Below are 18382 nucleotides of genomic sequence, written 5' to 3' on the forward strand. Positions count from 1 at the left end.
ATACCTGTGCACAGCAGCAGCCACCTTCAGTCTGCTGCTGGACAGCCAGCAGCAGCAGCAGCAGGAGAGGTATGTAATCAGGAGCCCTCCTGCTAAGGGTAGACAGCTGCTCGTTCCACCCCACCCCCCGCCTTAATTGGTTCTCCTCCCTTCCAACGGTGTTGAGGCGGGTGGGAACAGCAGGGGGTGAAGGTGCTGTGTTTAAAGAGGTGGAGTTATGCAGATCTAAAACGCGTGGATTGCAGCAGCAGCAAGCCGAAAAGTGCAGGCATGTAAGGGATCTAGAGGTTGACAACATGTCTTCTTAACGGGAGTCCAGGAGCTCATCTCCACAAATGGACTTTTCAGGATCCTTGGGTGGCTCCGTAGTTTGAAACCAATTCTGGTTATCGCTTCTCGGCCTTTTGGCTAAGATCAAGTGTAGTATCTGTTCTTATCAGTTTAATATCTGATACGTCCCCTATCTGGGGACCATATATTAAATGGATTTTTAGAACAGGGAGATGGAAAAAGAGCTTGCTCTGTCCACTCCACGCATTGACCTGGTATTGCAGTATCTCCAGGACCGGTGCACCCCTTCTTTAATGCAGTTTCTAAAATCAGAAAGAATTGAATTCAATGTTTTTTGTTCATTTTGCTTGTTTGTCAGATTTTGGGATGGACTCTTTGGCTTTGCTTTTCTTCTCCTCATTGGATTTTTCATGTTCAAAGTTGCAGAAGCCAGATTACAAGCTCATTTTGGTTCAACTTCAGCAACTGTGCATTGCATTGCCATGTAATGTGATGCAATGCTATCTTTCTAGCTCTCCCTTTTTACTTCCTTTTGGATAAACAGACATATTAGGCAAGCATTTTGGAGCTTTCACCTAAATAACTACAGGTGGTGAGATAAGCTGCACAATATAATTGACCTTTCAGTATATTGTTGCACACACACCATCTATTTAGCAAATGCCCTTGTTATCAACAGCAGCCTTTTAAACTCACCTGAGCTAACAGGTATGTGCGCTGGTTACTCTGCTGCGCTTAAAATTTCTTTTTTGGTTTGCTACAATGCCTTTTCTGAAACGTTGTCTCCTTCTGCTGGAACACTGACTTCTTTCATTTAATGCCTGCAGACTATAAAAGAGAACCCAACCCAAAAAGTTTGGTTGATTAGTCTGTGGCATTCTGTTAAACTGTTGCTTATGGCGGTCTCTGTGAGCTTCTCAGCGACATTCAGCCAGCCAGGTATCCTGCCTGCAGTAGATGGAATGTGGCAATGGAACGCTGGCTGCGCGTGTCATAATAGGCTCTGAGCCTTTATATACCTGTGCACAGCAGCAGCCACCTTCAGTCTGCTGCTGGACAGCCAGCAGCAGCAGCAGCAGGAGAGGTATGTAATCAGGAGCCCTCCTGCTAAGGGTAGACAGCTGCTCGTTTCACCCCACCCCCCGCCTTAATTGGTTCTCCTCCCTTCCAACGGTGTTGAGGCGGGTGGGAACAGCAGGGGGTGAAGGTGCTGTGTTTAAAGAGGTGGAGTTATGCAGATCTAAAACGCGTGGATTGCAGCAGCAGCAAGCCGAAAAGTGCAGGCATGTAAGGGATCTAGAGGTTGACAACATGTCTTCTTAACGGGAGTCCAGGAGCTCATCTCCACAAATGGACTTTTCAGGATCCTTGGGTGGCTCCGTAGTTTGAAACCAATTCTGGTTATCGCTTCTCGGCCTTTTGGCTAAGATCAAGTGTAGTATCTGTTCTTATCAGTTTAATATCTGATACGTCCCCTATCTGGGGACCATATATTAAATGGAATTTTAGAACAGGGAGATGGAAAAAGAGCTTGCTCTGTCCACTCCACGCATTGACCTGGTATTGCAGTATCTCCAGGACCGGTGCACCCCTTCTTTAATGCAGTTTCTAAAATCAGAAAGAATTGAATTCAATGTTTTTTGTTCATTTTGCTTGTTTGTCGGATTTTGGGATGGACTCTTTGGCTTTGCTTTTCTTCTCCTCATTGGATTTTTCATGTTCAAAGTTGCAGAAGCCAGATTACAAGCTCATTTTGGTTCAACTTCAGCAACTGTGCATTGCATTGCCATGTAATGTGATGCAATGCTATCTTTCTAGCTCTCCCTTTTTACTTCCTTTTGGATAAACAGACATATTAGGCAAGCATTTTGGAGCTTTCACCTAAATAACTACAGGTGGTGAGATAAGCTGCACAATATAATTGACCTTTCAGTATATTGTTGCACACACACCATCTATTTAGCAAATGCCCTTGTTATCAACAGCAGCCTTTTAAACTCACCTGAGCTAACAGGTATGTGCGCTGGTTACTCTGCTGCGCTTAAAATTTCTTTTTTGGTTTGCTACAATGCCTTTTCTGAAACGTTGTCTCCTTCTGCTGGAACACTGACTTCTTTCATTTAATGCCTGCAGACTATAAAAGAGAACCCAACCCAAAAAGTTTGGTTGATTAGTCTGTGGCATTCTGTTAAACTGTTGCTTATGGCGGTCTCTGTGAGCTTCTCAGCGACATTCAGCCAGCCAGGTATCCTGCCTGCAGTAGATGGAATGTGGCAATGGAACGCTGGCTGCGCGTGTCATAATAGGCTCTGAGCCTTTATATACCTGTGCACAGCAGCAGCCACCTTCAGTCTGCTGCTGGACAGCCAGCAGCAGCAGCAGCAGGAGAGGTATGTAATCAGGAGCCCTCCTGCTAAGGGTAGACAGCTGCTCGTTCCACCCCACCCCCCGCCTTAATTGGTTCTCCTCCCTTCCAACGGTGTTGAGGCGGGTGGGAACAGCAGGGGGTGAAGGTGCTGTGTTTAAAGAGGTGGAGTTATGCAGATCTAAAACGCGTGGATTGCAGCAGCAGCAAGCCGAAAAGTGCAGGCATGTAAGGGATCTAGAGGTTGACAACATGTCTTCTTAACGGGAGTCCAGGAGCTCATCTCCACAAATGGACTTTTCAGGATCCTTGGGTGGCTCCGTAGTTTGAAACCAATTCTGGTTATCGCTTCTCGGCCTTTTGGCTAAGATCAAGTGTAGTATCTGTTCTTATCAGTTTAATATCTGATACGTCCCCTATCTGGGGACCATATATTAAATGGATTTTTAGAACAGGGAGATGGAAAAAGAGCTTGCTCTGTCCACTCCACGCATTGACCTGGTATTGCAGTATCTCCAGGACCGGTGCACCCCTTCTTTAATGCAGTTTCTAAAATCAGAAAGAATTGAATTCAATGTTTTTTGTTCATTTTGCTTGTTTGTCGGATTTTGGGATGGACTCTTTGGCTTTGCTTTTCTTCTCCTCATTGGATTTTTCATGTTCAAAGTTGCAGAAGCCAGATTACAAGCTCATTTTGGTTCAACTTCAGCAACTGTGCATTGCATTGCCATGTAATGTGATGCAATGCTATCTTTCTAGCTCTCCCTTTTTACTTCCTTTTGGATAAACAGACATATTAGGCAAGCATTTTGGAGCTTTCACCTAAATAACTACAGGTGGTGAGATAAGCTGCACAATATAATTGACCTTTCAGTATATTGTTGCACACACACCATCTATTTAGCAAATGCCCTTGTTATCAACAGCAGCCTTTTAAACTCACCTGAGCTAACAGGTATGTGCGCTGGTTACTCTGCTGCGCTTAAAATTTCTTTTTTGGTTTGCTACAATGCCTTTTCTGAAACGTTGTCTCCTTCTGCTGGAACACTGACTTCTTTCATTTAATGCCTGCAGACTATAAAAGAGAACCCAACCCAAAAAGTTTGGTTGATTAGTCTGTGGCATTCTGTTAAACTGTTGCTTATGGCGGTCTCTGTGAGCTTCTCAGCGACATTCAGCCAGCCAGGTATCCTGCCTGCAGTAGATGGAATGTGGCAATGGAACGCTGGCTGCGCGTGTCATAATAGGCTCTGAGCCTTTATATACCTGTGCACAGCAGCAGCCACCTTCAGTCTGCTGCTGGACAGCCAGCAGCAGCAGCAGGAGAGGTATGTAATCAGGAGCCCTCCTGCTAAGGGTAGACAGCTGCTCGTTCCACCCCACCCCCCGCCTTAATTGGTTCTCCTCCCTTCCAACGGTGTTGAGGCGGGTGGGAACAGCAGGGGGTGAAGGTGCTGTGTTTAAAGAGGTGGAGTTATGCAGATCTAAAACGCGTGGATTGCAGCAGCAGCAAGCCGAAAAGTGCAGGCATGTAAGGGATCTAGAGGTTGACAACATGTCTTCTTAACGGGAGTCCAGGAGCTCATCTCCACAAATGGACTTTTCAGGATCCTTGGGTGGCTCCGTAGTTTGAAACCAATTCTGGTTATCGCTTCTCGGCCTTTTGGCTAAGATCAAGTGTAGTATCTGTTCTTATCAGTTTAATATCTGATACGTCCCCTATCTGGGGACCATATATTAAATGGATTTTTAGAACAGGGAGATGGAAAAAGAGCTTGCTCTGTCCACTCCACGCATTGACCTGGTATTGCAGTATCTCCAGGACCGGTGCACCCCTTCTTTAATGCAGTTTCTAAAATCAGAAAGAATTGAATTCAATGTTTTTTGTTCATTTTGCTTGTTTGTCGGATTTTGGGATGGACTCTTTGGCTTTGCTTTTCTTCTCCTCATTGGATTTTTCATGTTCAAAGTTGCAGAAGCCAGATTACAAGCTCATTTTGGTTCAACTTCAGCAACTGTGCATTGCATTGCCATGTAATGTGATGCAATGCTATCTTTCTAGCTCTCCCTTTTTACTTCCTTTTGGATAAACAGACATATTAGGCAAGCATTTTGGAGCTTTCACCTAAATAACTACAGGTGGTGAGATAAGCTGCACAATATAATTGACCTTTCAGTATATTGTTGCACACACACCATCTATTTAGCAAATGCCCTTGTTATCAACAGCAGCCTTTTAAACTCACCTGAGCTAACAGGTATGTGCGCTGGTTACTCTGCTGCGCTTAAAATTTCTTTTTTGGTTTGCTACAATGCCTTTTCTGAAACGTTGTCTCCTTCTGCTGGAACACTGACTTCTTTCATTTAATGCCTGCAGACTATAAAAGAGAACCCAACCCAAAAAGTTTGGTTGATTAGTCTGTGGCATTCTGTTAAACTGTTGCTTATGGCGGTCTCTGTGAGCTTCTCAGCGACATTCAGCCAGCCAGGTATCCTGCCTGCAGTAGATGGAATGTGGCAATGGAACGCTGGCTGCGCGTGTCATAATAGGCTCTGAGCCTTTATATACCTGTGCACAGCAGCAGCCACCTTCAGTCTGCTGCTGGACAGCCAGCAGCAGCAGCAGCAGGAGAGGTATGTAATCAGGAGCCCTCCTGCTAAGGGTAGACAGCTGCTCGTTCCACCCCACCCCCCGCCTTAATTGGTTCTCCTCCCTTCCAACGGTGTTGAGGCGGGTGGGAACAGCAGGGGGTGAAGGTGCTGTGTTTAAAGAGGTGGAGTTATGCAGATCTAAAACGCGTGGATTGCAGCAGCAGCAAGCCGAAAAGTGCAGGCATGTAAGGGATCTAGAGGTTGACAACATGTCTTCTTAACGGGAGTCCAGGAGCTCATCTCCACAAATGGACTTTTCAGGATCCTTGGGTGGCTCCGTAGTTTGAAACCAATTCTGGTTATCGCTTCTCGGCCTTTTGGCTAAGATCAAGTGTAGTATCTGTTCTTATCAGTTTAATATCTGATACGTCCCCTATCTGGGGACCATATATTAAATGGATTTTTAGAACAGGGAGATGGAAAAAGAGCTTGCTCTGTCCACTCCACGCATTGACCTGGTATTGCAGTATCTCCAGGACCGGTGCACCCCTTCTTTAATGCAGTTTCTAAAATCAGAAAGAATTGAATTCAATGTTTTTTGTTCATTTTGCTTGTTTGTCGGATTTTGGGATGGACTCTTTGGCTTTGCTTTTCTTCTCCTCATTGGATTTTTCATGTTCAAAGTTGCAGAAGCCAGATTACAAGCTCATTTTGGTTCAACTTCAGCAACTGTGCATTGCATTGCCATGTAATGTGATGCAATGCTATCTTTCTAGCTCTCCCTTTTTACTTCCTTTTGGATAAACAGACATATTAGGCAAGCATTTTGGAGCTTTCACCTAAATAACTACAGGTGGTGAGATAAGCTGCACAATATAATTGACCTTTCAGTATATTGTTGCACACACACCATCTATTTAGCAAATGCCCTTGTTATCAACAGCAGCCTTTTAAACTCACCTGAGCTAACAGGTATGTGCGCTGGTTACTCTGCTGCGCTTAAAATTTCTTTTTTGGTTTGCTACAATGCCTTTTCTGAAACGTTGTCTCCTTCTGCTGGAACACTGACTTCTTTCATTTAATGCCTGCAGACTATAAAAGAGAACCCAACCCAAAAAGTTTGGTTGATTAGTCTGTGGCATTCTGTTAAACTGTTGCTTATGGCGGTCTCTGTGAGCTTCTCAGCGACATTCAGCCAGCCAGGTATCCTGCCTGCAGTAGATGGAATGTGGCAATGGAACGCTGGCTGCGCGTGTCATAATAGGCTCTGAGCCTTTATATACCTGTGCACAGCAGCAGCCACCTTCAGTCTGCTGCTGGACAGCCAGCAGCAGCAGCAGGAGAGGTATGTAATCAGGAGCCCTCCTGCTAAGGGTAGACAGCTGCTCGTTCCACCCCACCCCCCGCCTTAATTGGTTCTCCTCCCTTCCAACGGTGTTGAGGCGGGTGGGAACAGCAGGGGGTGAAGGTGCTGTGTTTAAAGAGGTGGAGTTATGCAGATCTAAAACGCGTGGATTGCAGCAGCAGCAAGCCGAAAAGTGCAGGCATGTAAGGGATCTAGAGGTTGACAACATGTCTTCTTAACGGGAGTCCAGGAGCTCATCTCCACAAATGGACTTTTCAGGATCCTTGGGTGGCTCCGTAGTTTGAAACCAATTCTGGTTATCGCTTCTCGGCCTTTTGGCTAAGATCAAGTGTAGTATCTGTTCTTATCAGTTTAATATCTGATACGTCCCCTATCTGGGGACCATATATTAAATGGATTTTTAGAACAGGGAGATGGAAAAAGAGCTTGCTCTGTCCACTCCACGCATTGACCTGGTATTGCAGTATCTCCAGGACCGGTGCACCCCTTCTTTAATGCAGTTTCTAAAATCAGAAAGAATTGAATTCAATGTTTTTTGTTCATTTTGCTTGTTTGTCGGATTTTGGGATGGACTCTTTGGCTTTGCTTTTCTTCTCCTCATTGGATTTTTCATGTTCAAAGTTGCAGAAGCCAGATTACAAGCTCATTTTGGTTCAACTTCAGCAACTGTGCATTGCATTGCCATGTAATGTGATGCAATGCTATCTTTCTAGCTCTCCCTTTTTACTTCCTTTTGGATAAACAGACATATTAGGCAAGCATTTTGGAGCTTTCACCTAAATAACTACAGGTGGTGAGATAAGCTGCACAATATAATTGACCTTTCAGTATATTGTTGCACACACACCATCTATTTAGCAAATGCCCTTGTTATCAACAGCAGCCTTTTAAACTCACCTGAGCTAACAGGTATGTGCGCTGGTTACTCTGCTGCGCTTAAAATTTCTTTTTTGGTTTGCTACAATGCCTTTTCTGAAACGTTGTCTCCTTCTGCTGGAACACTGACTTCTTTCATTTAATGCCTGCAGACTATAAAAGAGAACCCAACCCAAAAAGTTTGGTTGATTAGTCTGTGGCATTCTGTTAAACTGTTGCTTATGGCGGTCTCTGTGAGCTTCTCAGCGACATTCAGCCAGCCAGGTATCCTGCCTGCAGTAGATGGAATGTGGCAATGGAACGCTGGCTGCGCGTGTCATAATAGGCTCTGAGCCTTTATATACCTGTGCACAGCAGCAGCCACCTTCAGTCTGCTGCTGGACAGCCAGCAGCAGCAGCAGCAGGAGAGGTATGTAATCAGGAGCCCTCCTGCTAAGGGTAGACAGCTGCTCGTTCCACCCCACCCCCCGCCTTAATTGGTTCTCCTCCCTTCCAATGGTGTTGAGGCGGGTGGGAACAGCAGGGGGTGAAGGTGCTGTGTTTAAAGAGGTGGAGTTATGCAGATCTAAAACGCGTGGATTGCAGCAGCAGCAAGCCGAAAAGTGCAGGCATGTAAGGGATCTAGAGGTTGACAACATGTCTTCTTAACGGGAGTCCAGGAGCTCATCTCCACAAATGGACTTTTCAGGATCCTTGGGTGGCTCCATAGTTTGAAACCAATTCTGGTTATCGCTTCTCGGCCTTTTGGCTAAGATCAAGTGTAGTATCTGTTCTTATCAGTTTAATATCTGATACGTCCCCTATCTGGGGACCATATATTAAATGGATTTTTAGAACAGGGAGATGGAAAAAGAGCTTGCTCTGTCCACTCCACGCATTGACCTGGTATTGCAGTATCTCCAGGACCGGTGCACCCCTTCTTTAATGCAGTTTCTAAAATCAGAAAGAATTGAATTCAATGTTTTTTGTTCATTTTGCTTGTTTGTCGGATTTTGGGATGGACTCTTTGGCTTTGCTTTTCTTCTCCTCATTGGATTTTTCATGTTCAAAGTTGCAGAAGCCAGATTACAAGCTCATTTTGGTTCAACTTCAGCAACTGTGCATTGCATTGCCATGTAATGTGATGCAATGCTATCTTTCTAGCTCTCCCTTTTTACTTCCTTTTGGATAAACAGACATATTAGGCAAGCATTTTGGAGCTTTCACCTAAATAACTACAGGTGGTGAGATAAGCTGCACAATATAATTGACCTTTCAGTATATTGTTGCACACACACCATCTATTTAGCAAATGCCCTTGTTATCAACAGCAGCCTTTTAAACTCACCTGAGCTAACAGGTATGTGCGCTGGTTACTCTGCTGCGCTTAAAATTTCTTTTTTGGTTTGCTACAATGCCTTTTCTGAAACGTTGTCTCCTTCTGCTGGAACACTGACTTCTTTCATTTAATGCCTGCAGACTATAAAAGAGAACCCAACCCAAAAAGTTTGGTTGATTAGTCTGTGGCATTCTGTTAAACTGTTGCTTATGGCGGTCTCTGTGAGCTTCTCAGCGACATTCAGCCAGCCAGGTATCCTGCCTGCAGTAGATGGAATGTGGCAATGGAACGCTGGCTGCGCGTGTCATAATAGGCTCTGAGCCTTTATATACCTGTGCAGAGCAGCAGCCACCTTCAGTCTGCTGCTGGACAGCCAGCAGCAGCAGCAGCAGCAGGAGAGGTATGTAATCAGGAGCCCTCCTGCTAAGGGTAGACAGCTGCTCGTTCCACCCCACCCCCCGCCTTAATTGGTTCTCCTCCCTTCCAACGGTGTTGAGGCGGGTGGGAACAGCAGGGGGTGAAGGTGCTGTGTTTAAAGAGGTGGAGTTATGCAGATCTAAAACGCGTGGATTGCAGCAGCAGCAAGCCGAAAAGTGCAGGCATGTAAGGGATCTAGAGGTTGACAACATGTCTTCTTAACGGGAGTCCAGGAGCTCATCTCCACAAATGGACTTTTCAGGATCCTTGGGTGGCTCCGTAGTTTGAAACCAATTCTGGTTATCGCTTCTCGGCCTTTTGGCTAAGATCAAGTGTAGTATCTGTTCTTATCAGTTTAATATCTGATACGTCCCCTATCTGGGGACCATATATTAAATGGATTTTTAGAACAGGGAGATGGAAAAAGAGCTTGCTCTGTCCACTCCACGCATTGACCTGGTATTGCAGTATCTCCAGGACCGGTGCACCCCTTCTTTAATGCAGTTTCTAAAATCAGAAAGAATTGAATTCAATGTTTTTTGTTCATTTTGCTTGTTTGTCGGATTTTGGGATGGACTCTTTGGCTTTGCTTTTCTTCTCCTCATTGGATTTTTCATGTTCAAAGTTGCAGAAGCCAGATTACAAGCTCATTTTGGTTCAACTTCAGCAACTGTGCATTGCATTGCCATGTAATGTGATGCAATGCTATCTTTCTAGCTCTCCCTTTTTACTTCCTTTTGGATAAACAGACATATTAGGCAAGCATTTTGGAGCTTTCACCTAAATAACTACAGGTGGTGAGATAAGCTGCACAATATAATTGACCTTTCAGTATATTGTTGCACACACACCATCTATTTAGCAAATGCCCTTGTTATCAACAGCAGCCTTTTAAACTCACCTGAGCTAACAGGTATGTGCGCTGGTTACTCTGCTGCGCTTAAAATTTCTTTTTTGGTTTGCTACAATGCCTTTTCTGAAACGTTGTCTCCTTCTGCTGGAACACTGACTTCTTTCATTTAATGCCTGCAGACTATAAAAGAGAACCCAACCCAAAAAGTTTGGTTGATTAGTCTGTGGCATTCTGTTAAACTGTTGCTTATGGCGGTCTCTGTGAGCTTCTCAGCGACATTCAGCCAGCCAGGTATCCTGCCTGCAGTAGATGGAATGTGGCAATGGAACGCTGGCTGCGCGTGTCATAATAGGCTCTGAGCCTTTATATACCTGTGCACAGCAGCAGCCACCTTCAGTCTGCTGCTGGACAGCCAGCAGCAGCAGCAGCAGGAGAGGTATGTAATCAGGAGCCCTCCTGCTAAGGGTAGACAGCTGCTCGTTCCACCCCACCCCCCGCCTTAATTGGTTCTCCTCCCTTCCAACGGTGTTGAGGCGGGTGGGAACAGCAGGGGGTGAAGGTGCTGTGTTTAAAGAGGTGGAGTTATGCAGATCTAAAACGCGTGGATTGCAGCAGCAGCAAGCCGAAAAGTGCAGGCATGTAAGGGATCTAGAGGTTGACAACATGTCTTCTTAACGGGAGTCCAGGAGCTCATCTCCACAAATGGACTTTTCAGGATCCTTGGGTGGCTCCGTAGTTTGAAACCAATTCTGGTTATCGCTTCTCGGCCTTTTGGCTAAGATCAAGTGTAGTATCTGTTCTTATCAGTTTAATATCTGATACGTCCCCTATCTGGGGACCATATATTAAATGGATTTTTAGAACAGGGAGATGGAAAAAGAGCTTGCTCTGTCCACTCCACGCATTGACCTGGTATTGCAGTATCTCCAGGACCGGTGCACCCCTTCTTTAATGCAGTTTCTAAAATCAGAAAGAATTGAATTCAATGTTTTTTGTTCATTTTGCTTGTTTGTCGGATTTTGGGATGGACTCTTTGGCTTTGCTTTTCTTCTCCTCATTGGATTTTTCATGTTCAAAGTTGCAGAAGCCAGATTACAAGCTCATTTTGGTTCAACTTCAGCAACTGTGCATTGCATTGCCATGTCATGTGATGCAATGCTATCTTTCTAGCTCTCCCTTTTTACTTCCTTTTGGATAAACAGACATATTAGGCAAGCATTTTGGAGCTTTCACCTAAATAACTACAGGTGGTGAGATAAGCTGCACAATATAATTGACCTTTCAGTATATTGTTGCACACACACCATCTATTTAGCAAATGCCCTTGTTATCAACAGCAGCCTTTTAAACTCACCTGAGCTAACAGGTATGTGCGCTGGTTACTCTGCTGCGCTTAAAATTTCTTTTTTGGTTTGCTACAATGCCTTTTCTGAAACGTTGTCTCCTTCTGCTGGAACACTGACTTCTTTCATTTAATGCCTGCAGACTATAAAAGAGAACCCAACCCAAAAAGTTTGGTTGATTAGTCTGTGGCATTCTGTTAAACTGTTGCTTATGGCGGTCTCTGTGAGCTTCTCAGCGACATTCAGCCAGCCAGGTATCCTGCCTGCAGTAGATGGAATGTGGCAATGGAACGCTGGCTGCGCGTGTCATAATAGGCTCTGAGCCTTTATATACCTGTGCACAGCAGCAGCCACCTTCAGTCTGCTGCTGGACAGCCAGCAGCAGCAGCAGCAGGAGAGGTATGTAATCAGGAGCCCTCCTGCTAAGGGTAGACAGCTGCTCGTTCCAACCCACCCCCCGCCTTAATTGGTTCTCCTCCCTTCCAACGGTGTTGAGGCGGGTGGGAACAGCAGGGGGTGAAGGTGCTGTGTTTAAAGAGGTGGAGTTATGCAGATCTAAAACGCGTGGATTGCAGCAGCAGCAAGCCGAAAAGTGCAGGCATGTAAGGGATCTAGAGGTTGACAACATGTCTTCTTAACGGGAGTCCAGGAGCTCATCTCCACAAATGGACTTTTCAGGATCCTTGGGTGGCTCCGTAGTTTGAAACCAATTCTGGTTATCGCTTCTCGGCCTTTTGGCTAAGATCAAGTGTAGTATCTGTTCTTATCAGTTTAATATCTGATACGTCCCCTATCTGGGGACCATATATTAAATGGATTTTTAGAACAGGGAGATGGAAAAAGAGTTTGCTCTGTCCACTCCACGCATTGACCTGGTATTGCAGTATCTCCAGGACCGGTGCACCCCTTCTTTAATGCAGTTTCTAAAATCAGAAAGAATTGAATTCAATGTTTTTTGTTCATTTTGCTTGTTTGTCGGATTTTGGGATGGACTCTTTGGCTTTGCTTTTCTTCTCCTCATTGGATTTTTCATGTTCAAAGTTGCAGAAGCCAGATTACAAGCTCATTTTGGTTCAACTTCAGCAACTGTGCATTGCATTGCCATGTAATGTGATGCAATGCTATCTTTCTAGCTCTCCCTTTTTACTTCCTTTTGGATAAACAGACATATTAGGCAAGCATTTTGGAGCTTTCACCTAAATAACTACAGGTGGTGAGATAAGCTGCACAATATAATTGACCTTTCAGTATATTGTTGCACACACACCATCTATTTAGCAAATGCCCTTGTTATCAACAGCAGCCTTTTAAACTCACCTGAGCTAACAGGTATGTGCGCTGGTTACTCTGCTGCGCTTAAAATTTCTTTTTTGGTTTGCTACAATGCCTTTTCTGAAACGTTGTCTCCTTCTGCTGGAACACTGACTTCTTTCATTTAATGCCTGCAGACTATAAAAGAGAACCCAACCCAAAAAGTTTGGTTGATTAGTCTGTGGCATTCTGTTAAACTGTTGCTTATGGCGGTCTCTGTGAGCTTCTCAGCGACATTCAGCCAGCCAGGTATCCTGCCTGCAGTAGATGGAATGTGGCAATGGAACGCTGGCTGCGCGTGTCATAATAGGCTCTGAGCCTTTATATACCTGTGCACAGCAGCAGCCACCTTCAGTCTGCTGCTGGACAGCCAGCAGCAGCAGCAGCAGGAGAGGTATGTAATCAGGAGCCCTCCTGCTAAGGGTAGACAGCTGCTCGTTCCACCCCACCCCCCGCCTTAATTGGTTCTCCTCCCTTCCAACGGTGTTGAGGCGGGTGGGAACAGCAGGGGGTGAAGGTGCTGTGTTTAAAGATGTGGAGTTATGCAGATCTAAAACGCGTGGATTGCAGCAGCAGCAAGCCGAAAAGTGCAGGCATGTAAGGGATCTAGAGGTTGACAACATGTCTTCTTAACGGGAGTCCAGGAGCTCATCTCCACAAATGGACTTTTCAGGATCCTTGGGTGGCTCCGTAGTTTGAAACCAATTCTGGTTATCGCTTCTCGGCCTTTTGGCTAAGATCAAGTGTAGTATCTGTTCTTATCAGTTTAATATCTGATACGTCCCCTATCTGGGGACCATATATTAAATGGATTTTTAGAACAGGGAGATGGAAAAAGAGCTTGCTCTGTCCACTCCACGCATTGACCTGGTATTGCAGTATCTCCAGGACCGGTGCACCCCTTCTTTAATGCAGTTTCTAAAATCAGAAAGAATTGAATTCAATGTTTTTTGTTCATTTTGCTTGTTTGTCGGATTTTGGGATGGACTCTTTGGCTTTGCTTTTCTTCTCCTCATTGGATTTTTCATGTTCAAAGTTGCAGAAGCCAGATTACAAGCTCATTTTGGTTCAACTTCAGCAACTGTGCATTGCATTGCCATGTAATGTGATGCAATGCTATCTTTCTAGCTCTCCCTTTTTACTTCCTTTTGGATAAACAGACATATTAGGCAAGCATTTTGGAGCTTTCACCTAAATAACTACAGGTGGTGAGATAAGCTGCACAATATAATTGACCTTTCAGTATATTGTTGCACACACACCATCTATTTAGCAAATGCCCTTGTTATCAACAGCAGCCTTTTAAACTCACCTGAGCTAACAGGTATGTGCGCTGGTTACTCTGCTGCGCTTAAAATTTCTTTTTTGGTTTGCTACAATGCCTTTTCTGAAACGTTGTCTCCTTCTGCTGGAACACTGACTTCTTTCATTTAATGCCTGCAGACTATAAAAGAGAACCCAACCCAAAAAGTTTGGTTGATTAGTCTGTGGCATTCTGTTAAACTGTTGCTTATGGCGGTCTCTGTGAGCTTCTCAGCGACATTCAGCCAGCCAGGTATCCTGCCTGCAGTAGATGGAATGTGGCAATGGAACGCTGGCTGCGCGTGTCATAATAGGCTCTGAGCCTTTATATACCTGTGCACAGCAGCAGCCACCTTCAGTCTGCTGCTGGACAGCCAGCAGCAGCAGCAGCAGGAGAGGTATGTAATCAGGAGCCCTCCTGCTAAGGGTAGACAGCTGCTCGTTCCACCCCACCCCCCGCCTTAATTGGTTCTCCTCCCTTCCAACGGTGTTGAGGCGGGTGGGAACAGCAGGGGGTGAAGGTGCTGTGTTTAAAGAGGTGGAGTTATGCAGATCTAAAACGCGTGGATTGCAGCAGCAGCAAGCCGAAAAGTGCAGGCATGTAAGGGATCTAGAGGTTGACAACATGTCTTCTTAACGGGAGTCCAGGAGCTCATCTCCACAAATGGACTTTTCAGGATCCTTGGGTGGCTCCGTAGTTTGAAACCAATTCTGGTTATCGCTTCTCGGCCTTTTGGCTAAGATCAAGTGTAGTATCTGTTCTTATCAGTTTAATATCTGATACGTCCCCTATCTGGGGACCATATATTAAATGGATTTTTAGAACAGGGAGATGGAAAAAGAGCTTGCTCTGTCCACTCCACGCATTGACCTGGTATTGCAGTATCTCCAGGACCGGTGCACCCCTTCTTTAATGCAGTTTCTAAAATCAGAAAGAATTGAATTCAATGTTTTTTGTTCATTTTGCTTGTTTGTCGGATTTTGGGATGGACTCTTTGGCTTTGCTTTTCTTCTCCTCATTGGATTTTTCATGTTCAAAGTTGCAGAAGCCAGATTACAAGCTCATTTTGGTTCAACTTCAGCAACTGTGCATTGCATTGCCATGTAATGTGATGCAATGCTATCTTTCTAGCTCTCCCTTTTTACTTCCTTTTGGATAAACAGACATATTAGGCAAGCATTTTGGAGCTTTCACCTAAATAACTACAGGTGGTGAGATAAGCTGCACAATATAATTGACCTTTCAGTATATTGTTGCACACACACCATCTATTTAGCAAATGCCCTTGTTATCAACAGCAGCCTTTTAAACTCACCTGAGCTAACAGGTATGTGCGCTGGTTACTCTGCTGCGCTTAAAATTTCTTTTTTGGTTTGCTACAATGCCTTTTCTGAAACGTTGTCTCCTTCTGCTGGAACACTGACTTCTTTCATTTAATGCCTGCAGACTATAAAAGAGAACCCAACCCAAAAAGTTTGGTTGATTAGTCTGTGGCATTCTGTTAAACTGTTGTTTATGGCGGTCTCTGTGAGCTTCTCAGCGACATTCAGCCAGCCAGGTATCCTGCCTGCAGTAGATGGAATGTGGCAATGGAACGCTGGCTGCGCGTGTCATAATAGGCTCTGAGCCTTTATATACCTGTGCACAGCAGCAGCCACCTTCAGTCTGCTGCTGGACAGCCAGCAGCAGCAGCAGCAGGAGAGGTATGTAATCAGGAGCCCTCCTGCTAAGGGTAGACAGCTGCTCGTTCCACCCCACCCCCCGCCTTAATTGGTTCTCCTCCCTTCCAACGGTGTTGAGGCGGGTGGGAACAGCAGGGGGTGAAGGTGCTGTGTTTAAAGAGGTGGAGTTATGCAGATCTAAAACGCGTGGATTGCAGCAGCAGCAAGCCGAAAAGTGCAGGCATGTAAGGGATCTAGAGGTTGACAACATGTCTTCTTAACGGGAGTCCAGGAGCTCATCTCCACAAATGGACTTTTCAGGATCCTTGGGTGGCTCCGTAGTTTGAAACCAATTCTGGTTATCGCTTCTCGGCCTTTTGGCTAAGATCAAGTGTAGTATCTGTTCTTATCAGTTTAATATCTGATACGTCCCCTATCTGGGGACCATATATTAAATGGATTTTTAGAACAGGGAGATGGAAAAAGAGCTTGCTCTGTCCACTCCACGCATTGACCTGGTATTGCAGTATCTCCAGGACCGGTGCACCCCTTCTTTAATGCAGTTTCTAAAATCAGAAAGAATTGAATTCAATGTTTTTTGTTCATTTTGCTTGTTTGTCGGATTTTGGGATGAACTCTTTGGCTTTGCTTTTCTTCTCCTCATTGGATTTTTCATGTTCAAAGTTGCAGAAGCCAGATTACAAGCTCATTTTGGTTCAACTTCAGCAACTGTGCATTGCATTGCCATGTAATGTGATGCAATGCTATCTTTCTAGCTCTCCCTTTTTACTTCCTTTTGGATAAACAGACATATTAGGCAAGCATTTTGGAGCTTTCACCTAAATAACTACAGGTGGTGAGATAAGCTGCACAATATAATTGACCTTTCAGTATATTGTTGCACACACACCATCTATTTAGCAAATGCCCTTGTTATCAACAGCAGCCTTTTAAACTCACCTGAGCTAACAGGTATGTGCGCTGGTTACTCTGCTGCGCTTAAAATTTCTTTTTTGGTTTGCTACAATGCCTTTTCTGAAACGTTGTCTCCTTCTGCTGGAACACTGACTTCTTTCATTTAATGCCTGCAGACTATAAAAGAGAACCCAACCCAAAAAGTTTGGTTGATTAGTCTGTGGCATTCTGTTAAACTGTTGCTTATGGCGGTCTCTGTGAGCTTCTCAGCGACATTCAGCCAGCCAGGTATCCTGCCTGCAGTAGATGGAATGTGGCAATGGAACGCTGGCTGCGCGTGTCATAATAGGCTCTGAGCCTTTATATACCTGTGCAGAGCAGCAGCCACCTTCAGTCTGCTGCTGGACAGCCAGCAGCAGCAGCAGCAGCAGGAGAGGTATGTAATCAGGAGCCCTCCTGCTAAGGGTAGACAGCTGCTCGTTCCACCCCACCCCCCGCCTTAATTGGTTCTCCTCCCTTCCAACGGTGTTGAGGCGGGTGGGAACAGCAGGGGGTGAAGGTGCTGTGTTTAAAGAGGTGGAGTTATGCAGATCTAAAACGCGTGGATTGCAGCAGCAGCAAGCCGAAAAGTGCAGGCATGTAAGGGATCTAGAGGTTGACAACATGTCTTCTTAACGGGAGTCCAGGAGCTCATCTCCACAAATGGACTTTTCAGGATCCTTGGGTGGCTCCGTAGTTTGAAACCAATTCTGGTTATCGCTTCTCGGCCTTTTGGCTAAGATCAAGTGTAGTATCTGTTCTTATCAGTTTAATATCTGATACGTCCCCTATCTGGGGACCATATATTAAATGGATTTTTAGAACAGGGAGATGGAAAAAGAGCTTGCTCTGTCCACTCCACGCATTGACCTGGTATTGCAGTATCTCCAGGACCGGTGCACCCCTTCTTTAATGCAGTTTCTAAAATCAGAAAGAATTGAATTCAATGTTTTTTGTTCATTTTGCTTGTTTGTCGGATTTTGGGATGGACTCTTTGGCTTTGCTTTTCTTCTCCTCATTGGATTTTTCATGTTCAAAGTTGCAGAAGCCAGATTACAAGCTCATTTTGGTTCAACTTCAGCAACTGTGCATTGCATTGCCATGTAATGTGATGCAATGCTATCTTTCTAGCTCTCCCTTTTTACTTCCTTTTGGATAAACAGACATATTAGGCAAGCATTTTGGAGCTTTCACCTAAATAACTACAGGTGGTGAGATAAGCTGCACAATATAATTGACCTTTCAGTATATTGTTGCACACACACCATCTATTTAGCAAATGCCCTTGTTATCAACAGCAGCCTTTTAAACTCACCTGAGCTAACAGGTATGTGCGCTGGTTACTCTGCTGCGCTTAAAATTTCTTTTTTGGTTTGCTACAATGCCTTTTCTGAAACGTTGTCTCCTTCTGCTGGAACACTGACTTCTTTCATTTAATGCCTGCAGACTATAAAAGAGAACCCAACCCAAAAAGTTTGGTTGATTAGTCTGTGGCATTCTGTTAAACTGTTGCTTATGGCGGTCTCTGTGAGCTTCTCAGCGACATTCAGCCAGCCAGGTATCCTGCCTGCAGTAGATGGAATGTGGCAATGGAACGCTGGCTGCGCGTGTCATAATAGGCTCTGAGCCTTTATATACCTGTGCACAGCAGCAGCCACCTTCAGTCTGCTGCTGGACAGCCAGCAGCAGCAGCAGCAGGAGAGGTATGTAATCAGGAGCCCTCCTGCTAAGG

At 45.0% G+C, this 18382-nt stretch overlaps 14 non-coding genes across 14 annotated transcripts; all 14 read left to right on the plus strand.

Annotated features, from left to right (window-relative positions):
• Positions 1-388: 388 nt before the first annotated feature.
• LOC141206138 (U2 spliceosomal RNA) lies at positions 389-579 on the plus strand. The gene has a single exon (XR_012276804.1). It is a non-coding gene; the product is annotated as a U2 spliceosomal RNA (small nuclear RNA).
• A 1115-nt stretch (positions 580-1694) lies between these two features.
• Positions 1695-1885, plus strand: LOC141206054 (U2 spliceosomal RNA). Its single transcript, XR_012276720.1, has one exon. It is a non-coding gene; the product is annotated as a U2 spliceosomal RNA (small nuclear RNA).
• Positions 1886-3000: 1115 nt separating this feature from the next.
• Positions 3001-3191, plus strand: LOC141206149 (U2 spliceosomal RNA). Its single transcript, XR_012276815.1, has one exon. It is a non-coding gene; the product is annotated as a U2 spliceosomal RNA (small nuclear RNA).
• Positions 3192-4303: 1112 nt separating this feature from the next.
• Positions 4304-4494, plus strand: LOC141206160 (U2 spliceosomal RNA). Its single transcript, XR_012276826.1, has one exon. It is a non-coding gene; the product is annotated as a U2 spliceosomal RNA (small nuclear RNA).
• A 1115-nt stretch (positions 4495-5609) lies between these two features.
• Positions 5610-5800, plus strand: LOC141206171 (U2 spliceosomal RNA). The gene has a single exon (XR_012276837.1). It is a non-coding gene; the product is annotated as a U2 spliceosomal RNA (small nuclear RNA).
• A 1112-nt stretch (positions 5801-6912) lies between these two features.
• Positions 6913-7103, plus strand: LOC141206182 (U2 spliceosomal RNA). Its single transcript, XR_012276848.1, has one exon. It is a non-coding gene; the product is annotated as a U2 spliceosomal RNA (small nuclear RNA).
• Positions 7104-8218: 1115 nt separating this feature from the next.
• Positions 8219-8409, plus strand: LOC141206193 (U2 spliceosomal RNA). The gene has a single exon (XR_012276859.1). It is a non-coding gene; the product is annotated as a U2 spliceosomal RNA (small nuclear RNA).
• Positions 8410-9527: 1118 nt separating this feature from the next.
• Positions 9528-9718, plus strand: LOC141206206 (U2 spliceosomal RNA). Its single transcript, XR_012276871.1, has one exon. It is a non-coding gene; the product is annotated as a U2 spliceosomal RNA (small nuclear RNA).
• Positions 9719-10833: 1115 nt separating this feature from the next.
• Positions 10834-11024, plus strand: LOC141206218 (U2 spliceosomal RNA). Its single transcript, XR_012276882.1, has one exon. It is a non-coding gene; the product is annotated as a U2 spliceosomal RNA (small nuclear RNA).
• Positions 11025-12139: 1115 nt separating this feature from the next.
• Positions 12140-12330, plus strand: LOC141206101 (U2 spliceosomal RNA). Its single transcript, XR_012276767.1, has one exon. It is a non-coding gene; the product is annotated as a U2 spliceosomal RNA (small nuclear RNA).
• A 1115-nt stretch (positions 12331-13445) lies between these two features.
• On the plus strand, positions 13446-13636 carry LOC141206230 (U2 spliceosomal RNA). The gene has a single exon (XR_012276894.1). It is a non-coding gene; the product is annotated as a U2 spliceosomal RNA (small nuclear RNA).
• A 1115-nt stretch (positions 13637-14751) lies between these two features.
• LOC141206241 (U2 spliceosomal RNA) lies at positions 14752-14942 on the plus strand. The gene has a single exon (XR_012276902.1). It is a non-coding gene; the product is annotated as a U2 spliceosomal RNA (small nuclear RNA).
• A 1115-nt stretch (positions 14943-16057) lies between these two features.
• Positions 16058-16248, plus strand: LOC141206253 (U2 spliceosomal RNA). The gene has a single exon (XR_012276909.1). It is a non-coding gene; the product is annotated as a U2 spliceosomal RNA (small nuclear RNA).
• Positions 16249-17366: 1118 nt separating this feature from the next.
• On the plus strand, positions 17367-17557 carry LOC141206264 (U2 spliceosomal RNA). The gene has a single exon (XR_012276920.1). It is a non-coding gene; the product is annotated as a U2 spliceosomal RNA (small nuclear RNA).
• Positions 17558-18382: the final 825 nt, after the last annotated feature.

Source organism: Phyllobates terribilis, unplaced genomic scaffold (assembly GCF_046119375.1).
Source record: "Phyllobates terribilis strain yellow unplaced genomic scaffold, ASM4611937v1 Scaffold_142__1_contigs__length_4687701, whole genome shotgun sequence".
Lineage (NCBI taxonomy): Eukaryota > Metazoa > Chordata > Amphibia > Anura > Dendrobatidae > Phyllobates > Phyllobates terribilis.